This window comes from Phascolarctos cinereus, unplaced genomic scaffold (genome assembly GCF_003287225.1).
Source record: "Phascolarctos cinereus isolate Bilbo 61053 unplaced genomic scaffold, phaCin_HiC Scaffold_1;HRSCAF=81, whole genome shotgun sequence".
Lineage (NCBI taxonomy): Eukaryota > Metazoa > Chordata > Mammalia > Diprotodontia > Phascolarctidae > Phascolarctos > Phascolarctos cinereus.
In genome coordinates this window covers 188,425,897-188,448,361 of record NW_027555514.1, presented here as the reverse complement: position 1 = coordinate 188,448,361, position 22,465 = coordinate 188,425,897, and the positions used below count along the sequence as shown (strand labels likewise).

Sequence of the window (22,465 nt, the reverse complement as noted above, 5' to 3'; positions counted from 1 at the left end):
ACAAATGAATGAAAAGTATAGTGAGTATAAGATCCTACTTTGTTTATGTTTTTATTACCAAAAAAAAAAAAGCATGTGACAGTAGAGCAGAATGCAGTCTTAAAAAATCTCCATCAATTTGAAGGAAAATGTAGGGAAGGTCATCTTGGATTCAGATTATACAAAATTCCTTAGTAGATGCAACCATAATCATAACTTCTGTAACCCTTGTGACAAAGCCCTCACAACATCTATATGTCCAGGTTTAGTTTGGGGAAATTTCTTACTTTCCTGGCTCATACTTCCACTACCAACCCCACCCAAACTGAACATATGGGGCAGTCAGTATTTTATACCAGCCACTGTGCCATTATCAACTCCCAAAACAAGTAATAGTTAGTCAACAAGCATTTATTAAATGCTTACTATGTGTCAGGCATTATTCTGGGAATAAAAAGAAAGGCATAAATATGATCCCTGCCCTCACAAGCTCCCATTTAAAGGGGCGACAACATGTAAACAGCTACATACATACAAGATATATACAGTGGAAATGGGAGATAATATTAGAATGACAGGACTGGGGGAAGGAGGGAAGACATTGAGCAGTCAAAGAAATTAAAATAACAGAGCTATTAGAAAGTAATGACATTTACCAATGAACAGCCCTCTTCCACATGTGGGCTTGAAGTCTCAGTCACTCAAGGTCAGGTCTAGGTTGGCACTGATGTTTGCTGTTCCTCAGAGGCTCTGATCTGTGAAATGTTGATCCTCCACTGTGGTCTGTCCCACAGTTCTATGCAGCTCCCAGAAACCAGCATCAGGAATTGCTTTCAGGCACAACCAACTCCTCCACCAGAGCAAATCTTTCTCTGTTGTTGGACAGGATTCTCACCCACTACAGGAAAGCTTTTGGCATGTTCCCTATCTGGCAAAAAATGCAGTTTTTTCTGCATTCTATTATCAAATGGCCCAGTACCACAATGGGGGTACTAGACTCAGCTTCCTGAGTTCAAATCTGGCCTCAGACACTTACTAGCTATGTGATCCCGGGCAAATCACTTAAACCTGTTTGCCTCAGTTTCTTATCTGCAAAATAAGCTGGAGAAGGAAATGGCAAACCACTCCAGTGTCTTTGCCAAGAAAATCTTAAATAAGGTCAAGAAGAGTCAGATACAACTGAAAAAGTAACATAATAAGGATCTTTTCTTACTGAAACGACTCTCCTTTGTTGTTAAATGGCTTGCCCAGGGTCACACAGCTAGTAAGTATCTGAGGCCGTATTTGAACTCAGGTCTTTCTGACTCCAGGCCTGGCACTCTATTCTCTGTACCACCTAGCTTCCCCCATTCCCCTTTGTACTCTACCCTTATGGACCTTGGTCACACAAGAGATTTTTCAGGGAACTCAACTCCCACTAACTGTATCTCTGTGACATTCCTAGTCAATAACATCAGGTTCAGACAGAGCAAATAAAAATTATGGTGACTACAGTGCTTTGCATAGAGAAAGAGCTTAACAAATATTTTTTAAAAAAATTCATCTCAATGTCCTTTTTCCCTACTTCACTCTAGAGGTTTGCCTCCCACCCGAACAAGCACTCCTTACTCACTCAGAAGCTGACAAAGTGCCCCAATTTTCCACTAATCATATCTCTTAAATTCCAAGGAGTTTAAGGCAACAGGATGACTAATCACTCAAGTCTTACTGACTTTTACCAGCCACATGAAGGAGGCAACTTTCTAGTTCTCTGTCCTCATTTCACCAAGGAACATGGCTTCTTGCAAGGAGATTGGAAATGATGGTCAAGGAATTATGGCTTTAATAGCCATACATTATACAATGATTCCCTATTTATCAATATTAAGCAAGATATAAAACACAGACATATGTGCTCACCAACAGTGCGAGGAATTGTCAAGGAAGATGTCATGGATAAAGTTCAAATGGAAGAGAAACTTCTCATATACGGGAAGATTCTCTTTGTTTTCCTGGTTGTGGATACCACTGTGCTGATTCTTTTGACCCCTGGAACACAATGGACCTCCTTAATAAGTTCATGATCACTTGAAAGAGATACATTAAGCAATCCATAAAGTAAAAATAAAATAGATGAAGAATGACAATTGTCTATTTTATGCCTTGCAATTGGATAGGCAACCCATTGAATTAAGTCAGCAAGCATTTATTAAGTACCTACTGTGTGCCAGGCACTGTGCCTTCCAAAGCCAGTCTTCCAAACCCAGTCATGGCCTTGGAGATTATTTTCCCAGAGTGAGCAGAATCAGTCAATTAAGGAATCAGAATTTTTGACCAGAAGTATATCCTAAGGATAATCTGGTTGAAACCTTCATTTACAGATGATGTTACTGAGGCTCATAGCAATGAAATGACTTACTCAAAGTCACACAGTTAACCTATGGCAGAGCTGTGATTGAACCCTCCTCTCCTTCTCCCAATATATTGTTCTTTCCACTACAGTGTACTGGCTACTACTACTCCATTCAGAATACCTATGCATCTTGGGAAAACCTCAGGTGTTTCTGCCTTATTTTTTTAAGGGAAATCCCTGCTAAAGGAAAGAACTTACCTTATCAAACCAGAAGCCTAAACCATGTGACATTTTCCTATAGTGTAAAACTAAAATCAAAATTGAGTATCCCCTTCTCTCTCTCTTTTTCTCTTAATTCTATCAGATAAACCTCTACCTTGGGAGTGGGAGAAGGAGGAAAAAGCAGAACTAACTGAATTTTGAGCTTTGCTGGTGACTTTTGAGAATTTAAAAGCTGGTCTAACCCCAATCTTATCAGAAATTTTAAGAAAGGAGACTTTTGCCTTTCAGGAAAGCAGCCCCATATTCAATGTCACACAGTATCAAAGAAATAACATTAGTTTGGGCATCAAAGGATGCTGGTTATCCTTTCTCAAGAGCAGTGTTGACCCTCAGTAGCCAAATATAAAGAGACCAGAGCTTTGGCTTCATTTGAATAGACACACTTTGATAGGTCCTTCAGAAAGGAAAGATCCATTTTGTTTTTCCTAAAGAACAAATGCTTATTCCAAGTTTACATGCCTGCAGCAAGTGCCAGCAATTCAAATAATGCAGCTGAATTTATAAGACAGCTAAATAATTTTATGACTGCTAGAGTATTTATACAGTTGCTGAGGAAGATCAGATAGCAAAAACAGGTAATAAACATCACAATCTGTTCAACTGTATGTAGATCATTGTCATCCATGTGCAAAAAGGATCATTAAGTTTCTAAGCTGCCCATACCCTATTAACCACCAGTCCCATTACTGAACATGGAACCAAAGGTCATTGGGTATAGATATGTTCACTGATGTACTCTTTGTGGTATTAGAGAGCCAGAAACAAAGTATGTGCCCATTGATAGACATATGAGTGAAAGAGCCATAGTTCATTAATTTAGTACGATATTATTTTATAGTAACAAATAATGAATATGAAGAATGAATATAAGCAGGGGAAATTTTGTGTGAACTGATGTGGAGAAAATAAGCAGAATCAAGAAACAAAATATCCACAATGACTCTATCAGCATGAAAAAATCCAAAAAATGAAAAAAAATGTTACTAAAGGAAAGTCACACTCTGAGTAAATTAAAAAGCAGAGAACATTCCTGGAGAACATATAGCTAAACATATCTTACTTACTGCTGTTAGCCATAATTATGGTAATAAAACATTGTGTATGGGCATAACTAGAGAACCTATACAGCCTGGCACTATGGTGTCGATTTTGCCCACTTGGGACATCCTAAAAGAAGAAAGGTGAAAAGTTCTCTTTATCCTAAGTACTTCTGCTGGGTTCAATATTTTTTCTGAAGTTAACTGCAAAGTTGATATACAGAGCTATCTCTAGGATACAGAATTAGCTACTGAGCTAGAACACTGTGTGCATATTAAAGGGACAACTGACCCCTCAGTCACTCTTCTCCTTCTTGCTTTGAAGTGAGAGCACTTTGAGCTGTCTAGAGGACTGGGTGTATTCTTTCCTCTGGTATAAGGCCTTGTGATAACTATCTTATGGTGGCTGAGGTAATCTTCCACTCTGGAAGGGGGAATGGGTCCTTTTTCCCACTCTCACTGTAGCTTAGGCACTCTCTCCTGGGAATGGTTGAACATCCTGTCATCAGCCACTTCTGTTCTAAAGATACCACTGCTGCTGCTTGAGGATGGGAAATGTTGCTGCTGAAACTAAAGGCCTCCAGGCCTTTTGAGCTTTCATAAGGCCCATTTTCAAAAGAAGAAAGACACAAAAGGAAACAGACATCATCCTAGGCATAGGCTTGTCTAGTCAGGGCCATGTGCTCAACTTGGATTACCTTTGACATATCCCAGGAGCTATCATGAAGACTTCATCTTTCAATGAGTGTCTAGAACCCTCCCCATGCTTCCTTTGGTCACTAGGGATTTTAACTGAACATACCCCAAAAGGGATGAGAACCAGAAGGGCAGCTAATACACCTTTAATCAGCCCATAATCACCACTCTACCACCACAAATGTACAGGTATAATAATGCTCCTTACTTACCCAAAGGCTTTCAATAGATCCCCAGTGGCCATTGTATACAATTCAAACTCCTTAACTTGGCATTTAAGATCTTCCACAGTTTGGCTCCAGCCTACCCTTCAAGCCTTATTTCAAACTATTTCCTTTCACCCACTCTGGCTTCCATCTGTTGCTGATCTCATCTTGTCCTCTCAAGCCCCCATGTATTTGTTAACAGGCATCCCCCACAATCTACAAGCCACAATACTTCCATATACCCTTACTGAACTCCTCTCTTTTCCAGTCCCTACTGGCTCCGTGAAGCTTCCCCAACTAAAAGTGATCTCTTTCGCCTTGTATGACTTACAAGACTTTATGTTTATCCATCTTTTGAGCTAATCACATATTCCCTTTGTTTTATACTTAGGTATGTGTAGTGAAGACTGTCTCAATTGGCTTAAAGGGAAACTTGAATAGACATATCTCTAGCGGCTCCTCCTCCCACCCTTTCCCAAGAGAAACTTTAATTCCTGCTAGGAGGGAAAGCAGAAGATTGGAGGCCAAGAGCTGGCCCCTCTGCTCTCCTCAGAGAAAGGGAGCACCAGACACTAGAATTATGTCTATGGGCTCCCTTATATAGAGTTACTCTAGGGATCTAGTTTTCAGGTTTAAGCTAAACTCATGATCATTATTTCTTCACAGGAAAGAGGACCCCAAGATCTATATCCAAGGCTTGAGCTCCTTCCCATCAAATACCAGTTCATAAATACCAATGAACATATACACATACATAGCAGATAGCAAAGAAATCTATTTATCTAAATTAACAGCAAAAGAAAAGTCAGAGAAATTATACCTACAAAATGTGTACCAGACAATACAGAGTGAAGGAGCTCTCCCATTGGGAGTTCAATCCAGGGAGTCCTAGATCTCACCCAAGAAAATTCCCTGAAGTCTCTAGTGTAGCAAACTGAAGATAGGGACATGATGAAGACTGCCAGCTCCTTTTGTGTTGGCTTTTTCCAGTCTTTTTCTCCCTTCAGCAACCTGAAGCAGGGTGGGTACTGTCTCTCTCCTCTCTTGAAGCTGGAAGCCAGAATCCCAAAAAAACTGAAGAGCCTGAAGATTTTCTCCTCTCCTTTGCCAACTTTGTTTCATCCCTCACACAGGAATAGGGCAGTGATCTTTACCAAGGAGGAGACAATCCCGTACCTATGGGATTTGGAGTTAAGATTTCATGTGTAAGTAATCTCCATTGACTATTCCATTAGCATATAAACTCGTTGAGAGTAGGGAGTGCGTGGCTTTTTATTATCACTTTTATAGTTCCATGACCTTAGCATGTTATCTTGCATATATTAATGCTTCATAAATGTCTGTTGAATTGAATTAAGTTGAGTTCTTAGCATCCCCAGGGCTGCCTTAATTCTTCCACATATTGTCCCTTATAGGTTGAATTGGACCACTTTTTCATTTTGACATTGGTTTCACCCATATAAATGTGTTGATGCACAATACTGTGAAATTAAGAAATGCAGAATAGACACTTGATGAAAATCATTATACCCAGGTGCTTGGAAGTCTTTTAAAATATAATCATTGTGCAAAATTTTAAATACCACAATTACTTATTTCTAAGCAATAATTATCTAGGTAACCACATTCATATGCCTTGATCTGTCCTGAATTCCCTGTCCCCTAGCAGGCAAAGAATTTCCTGTCTTTGGCAGGTATCCTGGTATTTATTATTGTAGGGTTAATAGTGCTTAATAATAATGCTAATTAATAAAGCAAATTGATTAATTCTATCCCAAGCACCACCTGCAATCATTTACATGATGGCAGACAGATGTTGTCCAGATGTTTCCAAGACTGATTTGGTGAGTTTCCTTCACCTTAGGCAAGTAAGGCTGAAAGGCTGCTAGAAAGGTGTCTGGCTGGCACTTAGCATCTGTAACTGGGTGAGGAACCGGGCATTTGCAATGTGCATAGGAATGGAACATTGAAGGATACACTTAAAAAAAAAAAGGAAAATAAAGGAAACAGAGCAAGGCAGATCTGTTATCATTTAACTTTGTGTTCATTAGGAATGTGCTATCTAGGCTCTGGCAGCCAGATTCTGGGTCTCATCTGTGACTGTGTCTAGACAGGGAGGTATAAGTTTAAAGAAAAAACAGTTTCTCTTCTCCTCACCCCACACATTAATAATAATAGCTAATGTATGTATATACATACATATATTCCCTCAAAGTCAGCAAAAATCACTTTGCATATATTCTCATTTCAGCAACAACTCTTTGATGACATCATTATATCATTTTACAGATAAAGAAATAGAGGCATAGTAAGGATAAGTGATTTGTCTAGGGTTATGCAGGTAGTTAAGTGTCTAAAACAAGATTTGGACCTATTCCAAATCCAGGATGCCATATATTACACCACACTGACTCTTACTGGGAAAAAAAAATTCTCATCCATGCTATCCTAAGTTCAGTTACAATTATAATCTAGTTCTCTGGTCTTCTGGAAAGTGAAAATTGTGGTTCTCTGGACAAATTAAATCTTCAGCACTAGTATTTGGACACAGAGTTGACTTCCAGAATGCCAAAATTGCTAGATTCTCCCAGAACAGAGTTGGCTGAATGGGTGACTGCCAATCACCAAACCAATTAATAAAAGCTGGGGTACTTGTTACATCAAAGCTGAAGACACCTGGCCCCAGTCAGAGTCCTAGAATCTTTTCGGCACTTTGCTAAGGACCGAACATCATACCAAGAGGCCCTTAACCAAGAGCAACTAAATCTGTAGTAGCTACTATACCTTAAAAATTGTCACTGAAGCTTCTTCCTTAGTTGAATTCAGCCTGGGGGTCATCAAAGAAAAAAGTTACAAGAGGGAGGATCTTTTGTCAAACTCCCTACAATAGAGTCAAAGGTCAAATCTGAGTTTGGGATGTAGGGAAAGGCCAAGTAGTGTATGTAAGTCTCCCAGGACATGCAGCTCAGCAGCCAGGGCTGAGAGACTGTGTTTGTCTAAGGCTGCCACTGTCAGGAGCAGATGGAGAGTGGGAGCAAACAAATGATTTTTGCACTCATAGAGTATATAAGCTAGATGTTAGGATTCTTTTCAGATTTCATCCACCACCTCCCCCCCCCCCAACACTACTATTACAGAACCCAAGTTTATCATAATCATTTGAAAGCCCCAGAATGGGCATATGGATTATACATCCTTAAGAAATAAGAAAGAGTATATGCTGGGAAAAAGAATGGGTGTTTGGTTTAATTGAATTACTGAAGATTAGAGAAATCTAAAAACAAAAATCCCTCTGCCCAAATCAGAATTGGATTTGGTTCATCTGTCTGCCATGTCTTTTCATTTCTGATTGACTCATCTCTGATTGACTCCCTGTCACACTCCCCACAACAACTGTTCCAATACTTTTCTTCCTTTAAGTTCCCAACTTCACCTACACCTCCCTCTTTCTGAACAGTTGACCTCTTCTGTCATTTTACAGAGAATCAATCAATCACCAAACACCTGTTGAGTGTTTACTATGTATACAGATATTCCATTCCATTCATGTGCCACAGTTTGTTTAGCCACTCCCTAGCTGATGGGCATCAACTTTGTTTCCAATTCTTAGCCATTACAAAAAGTGCTACTGTAAATATTTTGGGTATAGGCAGGAATGTATGGGACTTTCTTCTTATCAATGACTTCCTTGGGGTATAAGCCCAGTAATGGAGTCTCTGGCTCCATGGTATGGACATTTTAGTCACTTCATTTGCATAATTCCAAATGACTTTCCAAAATGGTTGCACCATTTTAAAACTCTACAATGTATTTAGTGTGCCTCTCACTCCACAACCCCTCCAGCATTAGCTATTACCATTTTTCATTGTTTTTGCCAATTTGCAGGATGAAAGGTAAAACCTCAGAAATGTTTTGATTTGCATTCTCTCTCATTATTAGCGATTTAGAGCATTCTTTCATGTGGTTATAAATACTTGGCAATTCTTCTTTTGAGAACTGTTTGTTCCGGTCCTGTGACCACTTATCTGTTGGAGACATGTGTAGATTTTATCCCATCACACTCTTATCTTATGTAGTTACTTATATAGTTGTATTATTCTCTAATACAATTGGAGAGTAGGAGGAGGGCAGCACATAGCAGAGGAGGATCAAACAGGATTCAGCCTAGCTGTGGCAGGGACAGCATTCTTGTGTTCTCCTATTGCACTTTAATTAGAATCTACCTACTTCACATAAATATTTGTGGTCTAGGACTATAAAACTCTCTCTTTTCAGAGTTCAGAATAAAAGATGCTTTCCCTGCTCACTCTTTAGGGAAAGGTAACACAGCTTCCTAGCCTTGGCTTAGCTCCTTTTCCTCTTACCAAATGTTGGTTATTCAATCGTGAATAGCTAAGACAAGTCTTTATCAAAACAAGCAGTAAACAGAGATCAGAGAAATTATACAGATTAGAATAGATGAATGAATACACATGAATAAGTGAGATCTTTGGGAGTAAGATGAAGTCTTAGCTCCAGAAGAGAAAGAAGAATTTCATCAGGGGAGTCTGATCTTAGTGTGTAGGGTTACAGGTGTTGGAAACAAGGATGGTAAATGTTTAATAATTGGCTCCCCAAATACATACATACACATATTATATATACACTGACACATACATATGTATGTATATGACATACTTTTAAGTTTAATTTGCATTATTAACAGTTTCTTCTTAATCTAGACAATCAATACAACAATAAATCATGCCCTGTATTACAGTGATGTCAGAATAGCGAATGTTGTAAATTAGAGATGTTGCAAAAGTGAAATCAACAGGCCTTCCTTGTCATGGGGTGAGATATGGTGAGGACTTGAGGTTGATACCTACATTGTGAACCTGTGGGACTGGGAGAATGGTGCTACTCTTGACAGTGATAGGGAGGTTCGTGCTAAGCAGTGGGCTTACAAAAGAAAGGAAAAATGTCCCTGCCCCCAAGGGGCTTATATTCTAATGGAGAAATTGTACAAGATATATACAGAACAAAAGATTCTATATAAGGCCTCTACACAGAGAGAAGGACTTCCAGAGCAGGGGTTGTGATTTAAACTTTATCACATATACTTCTTACATGTGGGCCTCACTATTATTATGGTCTAAGTTTAAGCTCACTTCTCCCATGGACGCTGTGTGTATTTGTGGGAAGGAGTAAACTGGGTGAGCATTTTGTATTAACTATCTTTACCATGTTATCTAAGCAAATACCTTTAGTAAGAACTAAATGAGACTATTGGATGACTGTCAATGGGGACTCCTGCATTGGGCACTCAGGACCTACATAGGAGGTCTCTAGAACCCTGAGAGCAGTAGTAGCTGCCCTCTGGAGACCCAACCTGCCAATTCTAGCAGAAGTTGAGGACTGATGCTATTTCTTCTCCTCCTCCTCCTACTTTTTCTTCCCTTGACACATTTGGTTCCTCTATCCAGCTGGGGCACCAAATGCCCTGCATCAGAGACCTGATGTATATCTTGCCCCTGGGCCCAAATGTCTCCAGAGGAGAAAGTGAGGCTAGTGGCTTGGATGGCCCTCCCTCATTTAAATCCAATTCACTTATAAGTCATGATATCACCCTCCTGATGCCATGGCCCTCTTTGAGAATGAAAGACAAACCAGTACCACCACCACCACAACAAACTGTCCATAGGAATATAGTTTTGGGTTGCTTATATTTTGTAAGATATTTTAGGGTTTAGGGGCTAGATTTTTTTTAAATTTAAATTTTTATTTATTTTAAAAAAGCTGGGATAATTTACATTTTGTCCTGTGCAGTTTTTATTTGCAATTTCTTGAAATGTAGCTCTGAAAAAACAGGCTTTAAAATAGCCCATTGTAATTCAAATGGCATTACTTGACTATATCTTTAAACTCAAATCATTCTGGCTTAGGATGGCCAAGCCTCTGTGGCTCATTGTTTAGTTTTGATGGCATAGAATGAGTGTAAATAGCAATTTTTTTTTCTGTTCTGGTCAGAAACTCTGAGAGTCTTCCTCTCCCAGATTCATATTTTTATGATGACAAACTAGGCCATCTTTTGTGTCAATTCTTACCTAGCCCTTAGTCATTGAAAGGATGTTGCCCTCAGACAAACAGATCTGAGAAAGACCTTAATTTAGAAAGGCCAAAGTTACCCACTGCATCTTGGGCCATCATCAGACATCTTGACTTTTGCCTTGCCATTGGACTTCAATGACTGGTGGAAAGAATGATGCTGACTTTGCACAGCTATGCCTCACTTAAATCCAATTCACTTGCAAGTCAAGATATCACTCTCATGATGTCATTGATTCTCTTGGAGAACAAAGGATGAACAAGAATTGGCAAGTTAGGAGATGGGTAGGGTTTAGGGGAAAGATAATGAGTTCAGTTTGGGATATATTTACTTTAAGATGTCTACTGGACATCCAGTTTGAGATGCCTGAAAAGAAGTTGGTGATGTGAAACTGGAGGTCAGCAGAGAGATTGAAGCTAGATAGGTAGATTTGAGAATCATCAGTATAAAGATGGTAATTACATCCATGGGAACTAATGATATCACCAAGTAGCATAGAGGGAAAAGAGAAGAGGCCCCAAGACAGAACCCTGAGGGACCTATATGGTTAGAGGGAGTGACCTGGATTAGGATCCAGTAGAGGAGATTGAGAAGGAGAAGAAAAACCAGAAGAAAGTGTTCTAAAAACCTAGATAGAAAAGAGGATCAAATTGAAGGTGATCAACTTGATTGATAGGACTATACAATTTAGAGATAGAAGGAACCTTTAAGAGATTATCTAGACCAACTCCCTCATTTTACAGATGTAGAGTTTTAAAGTGATTTGCCCAATGTCACTTGGCAAGTTAGTAGGAAGATGATTAATTTTACTGTAAAGCAACAGGAAAATAATTCAAATACAGATTCAGAACCTTAGAGCTGAAAGAGTCCTTTCTTCATTCAGGACTTTTTGCTTTTATTTCAGAGAGAGAAAATCAAACCCTCCATACACAAAATGAATACAATTTAAAAAAATTTATCAGCACAGCATTTAAAGAAAGAAGTGAATTTATTTATTGAGTACCTCAGCATACAGCTTTTGATTCTACTACACAGACCTTAATGGAGCATCACAGCCTCCATAGAACTTTCTGTTCCTTGCAGACAGAATACCAGATGTGACTTCAGAGCCTCTAGTCAGAGCAGGAATGAGTTAAGAGCTTCAGGCTTCTCCTGAGACAAGCCTCCAGAACCAGCTGATATCCTTGTTTCCCCTTCCCCCGAGGCGAACTAACTCACCCAGTTCCTTGAACTTATTTGAGCTGGAGATAAATTACAAAAAAAAAAAAAAAACCAAGAAGGCATCATAGGTGCTAGTCCTAGGCTATAGTACTCTAAAAATCATATATCTATTTCAATTCCAATATTTTGCCATTCAGACACAATGACAAGTCCATTGCATTTTGCACAGCACAGAAGCCAAGTATTTTTGCAGTCTCTCACAGCTAGGTACTTCCCTAGCTTTCCTGTCCTAATAAAGATTTCTCTGCCTGCTCACCTGTACATAATTGTGATAGGCAGCAAAGCCAGAACAACTAGATGTGACCTTCAGGGCACTGGAAACAATTATGTCCTCTATGAATTACATGATGAGTGATGATGCAAATGAGAGATCACAATTATTATTCAGAGTGAAATCTGAGACCTTGAGCCATCTTATGACTGTCATATTATCATTTTTTAAATATACAATTAAAAAATCTCTATTCCTAATCAATGGTACCTTGACTCCTTATAATGAAATCAATCATTCTTCACCCAATACCCACTTGTATATTACTATGCACTCATGTGCTGTGTATATATGTTAAATGGTTTTAACTTAATTATTGAGTTATGTCTATAATTCACCATGTCACCTTCCTAACAATTAGAACTATCTAAAAATAGAATGGGGTGTCTTGTTAAGTAGTCATTGAACTTCTCCAAGGAAAGGTTGGATTGCCACTTGTCAGTGCTGTAAAAGGGATTTATGCTTCAGGTAAGAGTTGGATTAGAAGACCCCTGAGGTCTCTTCCAACTATAGTGACGTATGAATCTCTCTCTCTCTCTCTCTGCCTCTTTGTCTCTCTTTTTCCAAATATATAAGTGAATATGTATATATACAAACATACATGCAAACACATGCATGTTTAAGGGTAGGGCTCCACTGATTACTCCACTGCAGTGCTTAAAGGTAATTATTTTTCTTAAGTAAGAACACTTCCTCAATCATGAATGGGACCTGCATAACTCTTTGAATCAAAGCCAATATTCTATTTTGCATTGCTCTAAGGAATTTGCATAAAGAGGAGGAGGTCTTTCAGAATCAGTTAGAGGTTCTGAGGATCTAGAAGTAAAGAACAAGGAGTGGGTCATACAGAGCTGAGCCAGAAGAAAGAACTGGCAGTTCAGGGGCAACCAGTGAAAGGATAAAGAAAGGATTTCCCTTCTCTGACTGAGAAGGGAAATATTGAGAAGGGCCAACAGCCCTACAGGAATCTCAGAGCAGAAGACAAAGCTGAAGTCTTCTGCTCTGGGATCTGAAGTGCCTGCTGTAGGCTGAGAAAAGTTCTGAGAAAAGGTCTCCTCTTTCTCCATCTTCCTTTCTTAATACCTGATTTATCCACATGTAATATTATCTGCTGCTTTGTTACCCAAACATTTCTAGTAACCCGAACCTGAACCACAAAGAGACCAGGGGTTAAGTAGAGAGAGTTATGAATGTAAATTAAGATGGAGTGTGAAACCTCTGCCTGAATGCTATGAATTTCTCTAACTGGTAATTCAGAGTGATTGTGACTATATTCATAACTTTTTATATAAAACAAATTCCCTAAAATCTCAGAGAAGGAAACCAGATGCACCTAAGTGTTATTTTTTTGCCCTCTGGTTTAAAATGTGCTAGTTATTATAACAGGGTACTATACACAAGCATATATGTACATATATATGTATATATATAAAATGTGTGTATATACATGTGTATATACACATTCAGTAAAATCAGGGATTGGACTAGATGAAATTGCAACTTTGTCACTTGCTACCTATCTAACTTTGGACAAGTTACCATGTCTCTGGGTCTCAGTTTCTTATATGCAAAATTGTGGGAATAAATAGGCTAGTTGGACTCAGATTTCTTCAGTGCTATATGCTATTCTTCTAAATAAAAGAAACTTTTACCATGCCTTCAAGAGAAGCAAAATCGCTTTGAGTCTAAGCAAACAGTAGGTCATACATAAACCCAGGTGTTCAGGTGTAGAATGTAGAATATACATCATTGGAGTAGACCATACTTCATGGAACATGTGTCACAATAATCTGAGGTTCCCCTGGCCACTGCGTTGACTTTGGGGTAACACATAGCAATAGCCTGCACTCAGTGACATTATCAGGAAGGGGGGAGGTACTTTGAAGGGAACTGGCCATTAAGCCAGGGAGAGCTTGGACTGGCTGAGCCTTTCAACAAAGAAGAGACATTATCCTATAACTTTGTAAAACATCATTTATTGGTTGAATTTTTATAACTTTGCATTTGGGCATAATTATAATCTCCAGGCTCACCAACTATGGTAGGCTTGAAGGCCATGGAAGACAGTTAGTTGTTGAACTGTATAAGAGCTATACTGAGTAGACTGTACTGGGACTCTACGTGGCATTAAAGACTGTCACATGTGGGCCTTGTTGAGACTCTTTTAGTTCAAATCACTGGAGGAGGTACTTGTACAAATAATTTTTGAGCTCTGTAGCTCCCCAGAGAACTTTCCAAAATTGGAGATATAGACAAATGTGTCAACTGTGACCCACTTGATTTGCTGAGGACAACAACCTCTTAACTGTGATGAAGTAGAGCACATTCCATGGAGTATGCACGGATCTCATTTGACTCCCCATCACCACTTCCAGGGACACGTACTTAGTGACGAAAGAATCTGAGATTATGCAACAATCCCTTGGTCTCTGTGTTGGCTGCAGGGGTAGGGAGCTACATCAAAGAAGATTCATCAATGAGCCAAAGAACTGCTCCCTTAGTAGACTTTCAAAGTAGAAACACTTCTATTCTTGATCTCTCCTTTTTCTGTCCCCAACATGATGTAACAGGAATTGGCACATATATAGAAAGCATCAGTGAACTCAGCTGATACAAATTCTGTAGCTGGGAGATGTTGGAGCACCATCTTTGAGAAGGGTCGTGGTGATGTGGAATGAAAGTGCTTTGTAATGCCCTTGGAAAATGAGTAGACATTCCATAATAGTTAAAGTCTACTAATCACATGGTTAGGAAAAGACTTTTTGATTAGTCGTTTTTCTGGGAATTGGGGTGTTTTCAAAAAGGCCTTAGCAAGTCTTGTCAATTTCTCTTTCTGTTGATCTCTTATTCTTCAAATTAAATACTTCCTTATGAAAACTAATCGATATTAAGTGGTTGAACCAAACTGAGATGCTATTGACTAGCACCGAACAGTTGGAGGAACACAACTGGTCAAGGCTCAAGCTGATAGTGTTAAAGAGAGACAAATCCCCCCAACTCCTCAGACACTAGAATTGTGAAGGCCACATGTGACCACCCTGGTTCTGGGATAGTGAGTCAGAGAATGCTTGCTACAGTATAGTATGGAACTCTCTTTCTGGAACTTCCTATGAGAAGAGGAGAGGTGTTCCTTAATGCCCTGCAGTAACTACACACATGTCATTGATCACAGGAGCTACCTAGATGAGCCTGAGCATAGAGTTTGGGGGTTTGTACCAGGAATGTTAAACCACTCTTCCTGTCTTCCTTTTGCCCATCACAGATTCTCCTCATTTATTCTTTTCCTTTTAAGCACTTCTTTATGATACTCTGAGCACAGAATTGTTTTGGTTATGACAATTCCTCCCTGAATCTTCCCTCCCACTCATTCCACTCTCTCCCCCTTTCTTATTGAGTTGAATGTGTTTTTAAACCAAATTCTGTGTGTACAGATGTATGAATTCATGGTGTGTGTGTGTGTGTGTTCTACCTTCATTTGGTCAGTTTGGGTAAAAGTGAGATTCAAGTGATTTCTGGCTACCTGCAACCTTTCCTCCTTGCTTGCATAATTATGTATCCCAATGAGTTCCTCCACTTTTCCTCCCCTTTTCTTCCCTAATGTATTATTTCCCCCTTCCTTTTCCTTTCTTCTTTAAAGATCACTGAAACATAACAAAAGCATTTTCAGGCCCTTTGGCTTATGTAACTCCCTCTATGACCCATGATGAAGTTTCTGCAGGGAAACTTGTGTCATCTCTCCCTACTAGGATGTAAATTCATTATCCTTAATATTGTTCCTCACTCATATTTACTTTCTTATGTTTGTCTTGACTCCTTTGTTTGCATTTCAAAGTTTCCACTCAGCTCTGATCTTTTCATCAAGATTGTTCAGAAGAACTTTTCATTAAAGAATTTCATTAAAGGTACATTTTTCCTCTGTCAGAGTAGAATCAGTTTTTTTCTAAGTTATTCATAATTGTATGTTTATGTTTTTTGCTTTTTGGAATATCATATTCCAACTTCTCTGTTCTTTTACATTAATGTACACTAAATCTTGTGTGGTCCTGACTGACTCCTTGGTATGTGACCAATTCCATATTGGCTACTTGCTGCATTTTCACTTTGACCTAGAAGTTCTGAATGCATTCCTAGGGATTTTCATTTTGAGATTTATTTCAGGAGGTGACTGGTGGGTTCTTTCTACCTTCACTTTGCCCCCAGTTTTAATAGATTTGGGTGGTTTTCTGTTCTTATTTCTCAAAATAGGATATTTAAACTTTTTTTTTGGTTCTGGTTTTCGGGTAGGCCAATGATTCTTAAACTCTCCTTGATTTAAATCTCCTTGATTAGTTTTTAAGGGTGTTATTTTCATATGCTATTTATTAAATTTTCTTCTTTCATAAATCTTTTGATTTTTCTTAAGTATTTTTTTCTTTTCTCCTGGAATATTAACTTCTTTTCAATCCCTTTTAATTTTCAAAAACTTTGTTATTTGGGTAAAATGTACCTTTTGAACTAAGCTGTTAATTTTTTTCCAATTCTTTTATCCAAATCTGTCATTCCTTTCCCAATTTTTACTCTAGATCTCTCATTACATTTATATCATTTCAAAATATCTTTTAAAAAAATTTTAATTTCCATTCTTTCAGGAATTTTAGGTGGCCTTGTGGCCAAGCTGTTTTTCTTTGTGCCTTTGCTTGTAGAGGTTATGAATATACTTACTTTTTCTGAATTTGTATTTTGGGCATTTATGGCACCATAAGAAATTTCTTCAAACTTTACTTCTTGAATTGGTACCTTTACTTAGGACCAAGTATTACATAGTTCTGGAGGGAAATTAGGGCCTGGATTTGTATTCTGATCTGAATTTGCATTCCTTGGGATCCCAATGCTGCTTTCTTCAGGTATTAAGTGCTGTGTTCTTCAGGAATCTCAGGGGTAGATCAGGTTAAGGACCAGCAAACTTTCAATGTGCCCTAAGTGGTCTGATGTAGTGTGAAGTGTGCTTGCTGCCCTCCTTGTCTAGGCTTTGCAAGCTCCTGAGCCCAATTTGGGTCTGACCAACATACCTGCAGGCTTATTCCTGGTTGAAACACCAGTAGTCTTCTGCTGGTGGACAGTCCTCAGCTAGCTAGAAGCATCTGCCAATTCAGAGAGAGAGAGAGAGAGAGAGAGAGAGAGAGAGAGAGAGAGAGAGAGAGAGAGAGAGAGAGAGTGAGAGAGAGAATTGAGGCTTTCCTTGTTCTGAGTTCTTATCCTTCAATGCTGGCTATATCCATGTACAATTATAGAATTTAGGACTACTGTTTCAGCTGCAGTGTCATTTCCAGAAAGTCATTTAAAACAAACCAAAAAATTACATGAATATATATCTTAAAGCTGTGATGAAACTTTTTTCAGGAGCCCTCCTCCAAGTGAATGGGTGATAATAATTATTACAAACTCAAAGGCATTGAATTTAAGCAAGGGCTGAATTTAACTTGTCCTTCTGAATTTGTCCTTTTCTAAAGACAGGAAAGTCTCTTCTCTAACCCAAGTAATTCTATCCCTCCAGATGGCTTTGAAGGTAAACTAAGTTCTGAAGATAGCCTCTAGTAAAATTTAGAAGACACTTAAATTACCAGACTGGAAGGCTCAAGAAAACTTCAGAGCCCAAAACACAGTTTACTGTAATTATCTTTAAGGCATAGTTTTTTAACAACACAGGGCATGCTGAAATTGTTCTCTTCTTGCTAATAGCCACTGGCTGTTTACAATCTAATCTTCCAGGAGTGGAGGGTGCCTCACATAAGAAACTATCATATCTAGAGGCATCATGCAGAAGCATGAAGGTCAATCTGAGCCCCCTTTACTCTGCCTGCCTGTCTTTTATTTCAATGGTCCCCTAAGGATGGTTGGTCACCTGAACCAAGTCCTTTAGAATATCTCAATGCCTTTTTAGGAAAAAGTAGCTTAACCTGATTGTAGGGAGGAAGGAGTGTTAGAAATTTGCTCCTATCAATATCCTTCCGCTGCTGAAGTGAGTGACAGAGAAGATAGTGCAGGGTCTGAAGGATCACAGAGCTCTTTGGACTATCTATCAACATTAACCAGACTGTTGGTACTCTAAAGATGAAATAATGGTCCAGTTACCAATGAGTAGACATACTCCTGGAGAAGCTAGGTGTACAGTAGGGAGAGCACTAGGCCTGGAATCAGAAAGATCTGATTCTAAATCTGGCCTCAGTGGCTCACTAGCTGGGTAACTGAGCAATTCACTTAATCCCTATTTCCCTTAGTTCCTCATCTATAAAATGGGGACACACTGGAAAAAATGGAACTCCGGTATCTTTGCCAGGAAAACCTCATGGACAAAGTCCATGGAGTCATGTAGAATTGGACATGACTGAACACCAAACAATAACACAACAAACACATACTTCTGGAGAAAATGAATAATGTCAGTTGACATTCTCAGTGTGAAAGAACTCAGAAGGTGGAAAAACTTTGAGCTGAATAGAAAGGTGGCTCACAGGTTTTCCTTGCAGACTTGAATAGAAGAATTGAAAGAGGTGGTTTTCTTGTTTATCCAAAAGCAACTCCAAGCATTATTTTGTGGGATGCATTCATTTTGTATTTCAGAGCTAAGAGTGAGCGTTTGTAAAAAGAACAATATGAGCATATTTGTAGTTTATGAATGAGAGGAGTAGGTAATTTAATCCCATGGAAAATTTGATAAGACCCTCCAAATTAAACCAACATGTACTTTAATACTTAATGGCTCTGCAAAGTTCCTGATGATCACCCAAGGGAGGACAGTTAAAAATACATTTAAAAAATTGGTTCAACAGCAAGAAACCAAGAAGACCTTTATTTTATAGCCAATGAAGAAATCTCAGACCTGCATATTGTGAATTATTTCTTAAAGAAAAGAATGGAAAATGTTAGACATGGAAAGCACAGAACAAGATTACAAAAAATCAAATTGATTATATTTCAACAGACAAAAAAGAACTGGTTATCAATGTGGGAGCCATTTCCAAATCAGCTGTCTCAGTACAGTTAAACCATTAAGTTATTAAAGGAAAGTTCAAGATCATACCAAACTAAAAGAGAGAATAAAAAATGAAAAGGTTTGGCTTGCTGAGGCAAGTCCCATCTGACCTGTTTAAATAAGCTACGTATGCTGAAAAATGATAAATGAGTGAAAAAAAGATATTATTTCCTAAAGAAGTTTAACTGATGAAAATCAATCACAGTCCCTGGTGACCTCTATGAAAAGCAGAAATAGGACTGAAGAAAAATAAAAGATGTGGAGCATACACTGAAGTATTTTGGAGGTGACATCATTTTGAGGTCATCAAGGGAGCAATTCTCAAGATCTTAGTGTCACATGGAATGCTAGAGTATCTAAAAAATGAAAGCTTCACAGGGCAGCTAGGTGGCACAGTGGATAGAGCTTCAGCCTTGGAGTTAGGAGGACCTGAGTTCAAATCCGGCCTCAGATACCTGACACTTACTAGCTGCATGACTTTGGGCAAGTCTCTTAACCAAAGATTGCTTAACCAAAAAGAAAAAAAAAGAAAAAAAAAGAAAGAAAGCTTCAAGCCAGTACAACACCAGTGGGGACATGGACAGTGTGACATACTTGCCTGCAAAGAACTACTCACAAGAAGCATGAAGGAGATCTGAGATATATATGACTGGAAGAGTTCTTGTAGGACATCAAAGTACAACCCATATTGTCAACTGGTATCCTAGCATTGTCAAAAGATATACAGCAAAATTCCCAGCATGTTGAGTAGACCCCTAGTTGAGGATATATAAGAGGACATGGATAAGATTTGAACATGATGCTAGGCATGAGAAGGGATGAATGGGTTTTGATCTGTATCAATGGAGGGACTATCTGTATCCATGAGATCACAGATCCATGGAAACCTGTATGTATGTACATACATACATATACACAGAGACACACACATGTATGTATACATATACTTCTGTATATATACACATATGTACATATATACATACAATATGTGAACATACCTTTCCTATCTATCATCTATCTATCTATCTATCTATCTATCTATCTATCTATCTATCTATCTTTCAACATGTATCTAAAGAAGGTACTATGACTCTTTCTGCTCTCAAAGGCAGAAATACTATTTTTCTTCCTATAAAAAGCCAGCAATGTTCTTGCCATGAGGAAGTTGGAAAAGGTTATCAATCTTTTGGATCTGTTCTACTTACCTGTTTCTTTGATTTTCACAGACCATTGAAAGGAATGATGGCAGGTTGGGAAGAGTCTCCTAACCATAGTTTTACCTAACTTCTTGGTTGTTTTGCTAAGTAGAGGCACTCAGAATTATTTTTCCAGGAGCAGGAGTTGAAAGAAATTAAAGGAATTTTTTTGACCTGAACTCAGATAAGAATTAATCTTGAATGACAACAAAAGAGGCAAAATGTTGAAAAAAAAACAGATTTAAACATTTCAAAGGTCAAGCTAACTGGGTGTGGCAAGATGGATCTACATCTTAAATGAGTTGAGCATAGCCCTAGGAATAGAAGCTAGGAAGTAAAAAGACTCTTTCCTAGGTAGCAAGAAGCCACCAAGATTATATTCCATTCCATTCAACAAAATTTTAGCAAGTGCATCTTATACACAAGACATTGCTCTGAGTACTAGGGATGCAAAGAGAAAAAAAACAAACCAAAAAATAAACAATCCTTTCTCTCAAGGACTAACATTCTGCATTTAGTATCTCATATTCCCCCAAGGATAATCACCAATTCTGCTAACAACTTTATAGGCTCACAAGGCTCAGAACATAAAGAAGTTCAGTTATAAATTAATGGAAAGAGAATAGACTTATATAGAAGTCTAACAAGAAGTAATGATACTCACCAATGAGGAACTCTTCCTCCTGAGACCTGCAAAGTCCTTGTGACTTACAGTACGGCCCTGGATAGAGCTCCAGTAAAGGACATTTAGTGTTTGGGTTTCCACATTTTCATTTCTCTTTACAATCCTGCTCTCTCGGTGCAGTATATTGATAGTTTCCTGCAATCTTTGTAGGCCCCCTACTACATTCAGCAGTCCTCATTTTCTGCTCCCTGTTGTTGCTCCTTGTTCCACAGCTCTCCTTCTTGAAGATCTCTGGCTCCCAGCCTTGTAGTCAGCCCCTTTGATATGCTTTGTTCTGTCATTTGCCTCAAATTCCAAAAGATGGTGCTAACTTCTTTCCCCAGGAGAATAGCTCTTCCAATAACTGGCCTAATAGGGAAAGAATGTTCTGAGTATATTTTAAGCTCAAAAGCACAGCACCAGTAGCTATAAGCTCTCCTTTGTCCACAGTCCCCACAGTCCCAGTTCTCACATACAAGGGCTGTCTTCCAGCTACAGGAATGTCATTCCATTGCATTTCGTAATTAGTACTCTGTCTCCAGCCCTAAGTAGGCTCATGCAGACTCATGCCTGTTTGCCTATTCTCTCCCCCAGCATTGTGTCTTCTCAAAGGGTCCAGAGGTTCAGGGAGAGCACTCTGTTTTCTCCCTGGTTGTCTTTCCTCTGTGCAATTAGCAGGACTATTCAAATTAGAAGGAGCTATCCAGGATCTTTTAAAAAATAACTATACTTCAGACAGCCCAACATACTGCACAGACAATGAACTGAAGGAGTCTTTAATCCACGGCTGAGGTAATGTTCACCTTTCAGTTTATGGAACTATAGTCTTGGAAAAGCAGGTAGAAATCAAGAGGATATTGATATGTTCAATGAGACAAGCATCATTTCTGATAAGAATATAGAATCAACCATGAAAAGTTGCAGAATCATAGGAATCTTATTGTCTGACTGGGCCTTTTTCTAGAAATATAGTTGGGCTGCTCCAGAAGAAGAACTGAACCAGAGGAACAAACATTCTCCATACATTAGGTTCCCACTTAGTTGAAAGTAGACCATTGGAAGGAGGAGTTGGAGCAAGAGATGTTTTCTTTTTACTATCACCAATTATCATACTTGGCTTTCTCTACAACTGGAATTCTAGTCAAAGTTCAGTCTCTAATTAGTGTAATCTTGGACAAAATGTCACTTTGACTCTTGGAGTCTCAACTAATCTGTAAAATGAGGGTGGACTACATGACTCACAAGGTTCCTTTAAACATTTATACTAGTTGAGCCTGATATTTTTTGTTATCTTTGACATACTGGCTATAGGTTGCTGACCAATTAATATAATTCATACAAGACTCTTTGTTGGAGGTACACTGTGTGCACAGCACTATTTTAGGATGAAACTTTGCATAGCTAAGCAGTGACTCACCAGCAGGGGAGAGTGGCAGGAAAACTGGATTTACACATATATTTACAGTTAGCTTTGTAAAATC

At 38.7% G+C, this 22,465-nt stretch overlaps 1 long non-coding RNA gene across 1 annotated transcript; it reads right to left on the bottom strand.

Moving 5' to 3' along the window:
- Positions 1 to 5,294: 5,294 nt before the first annotated feature.
- On the bottom strand, positions 5,295 to 21,404 carry LOC110218771 (uncharacterized). The gene is made up of 3 exons (XR_002327402.1): positions 20,985 to 21,404; positions 17,161 to 17,232; positions 5,295 to 5,708 (listed from the first exon to the last, which is right to left on the bottom strand). It is a non-coding gene; the product is annotated as an uncharacterized LOC110218771 (long non-coding RNA).
- Positions 21,405 to 22,465: the final 1,061 nt, after the last annotated feature.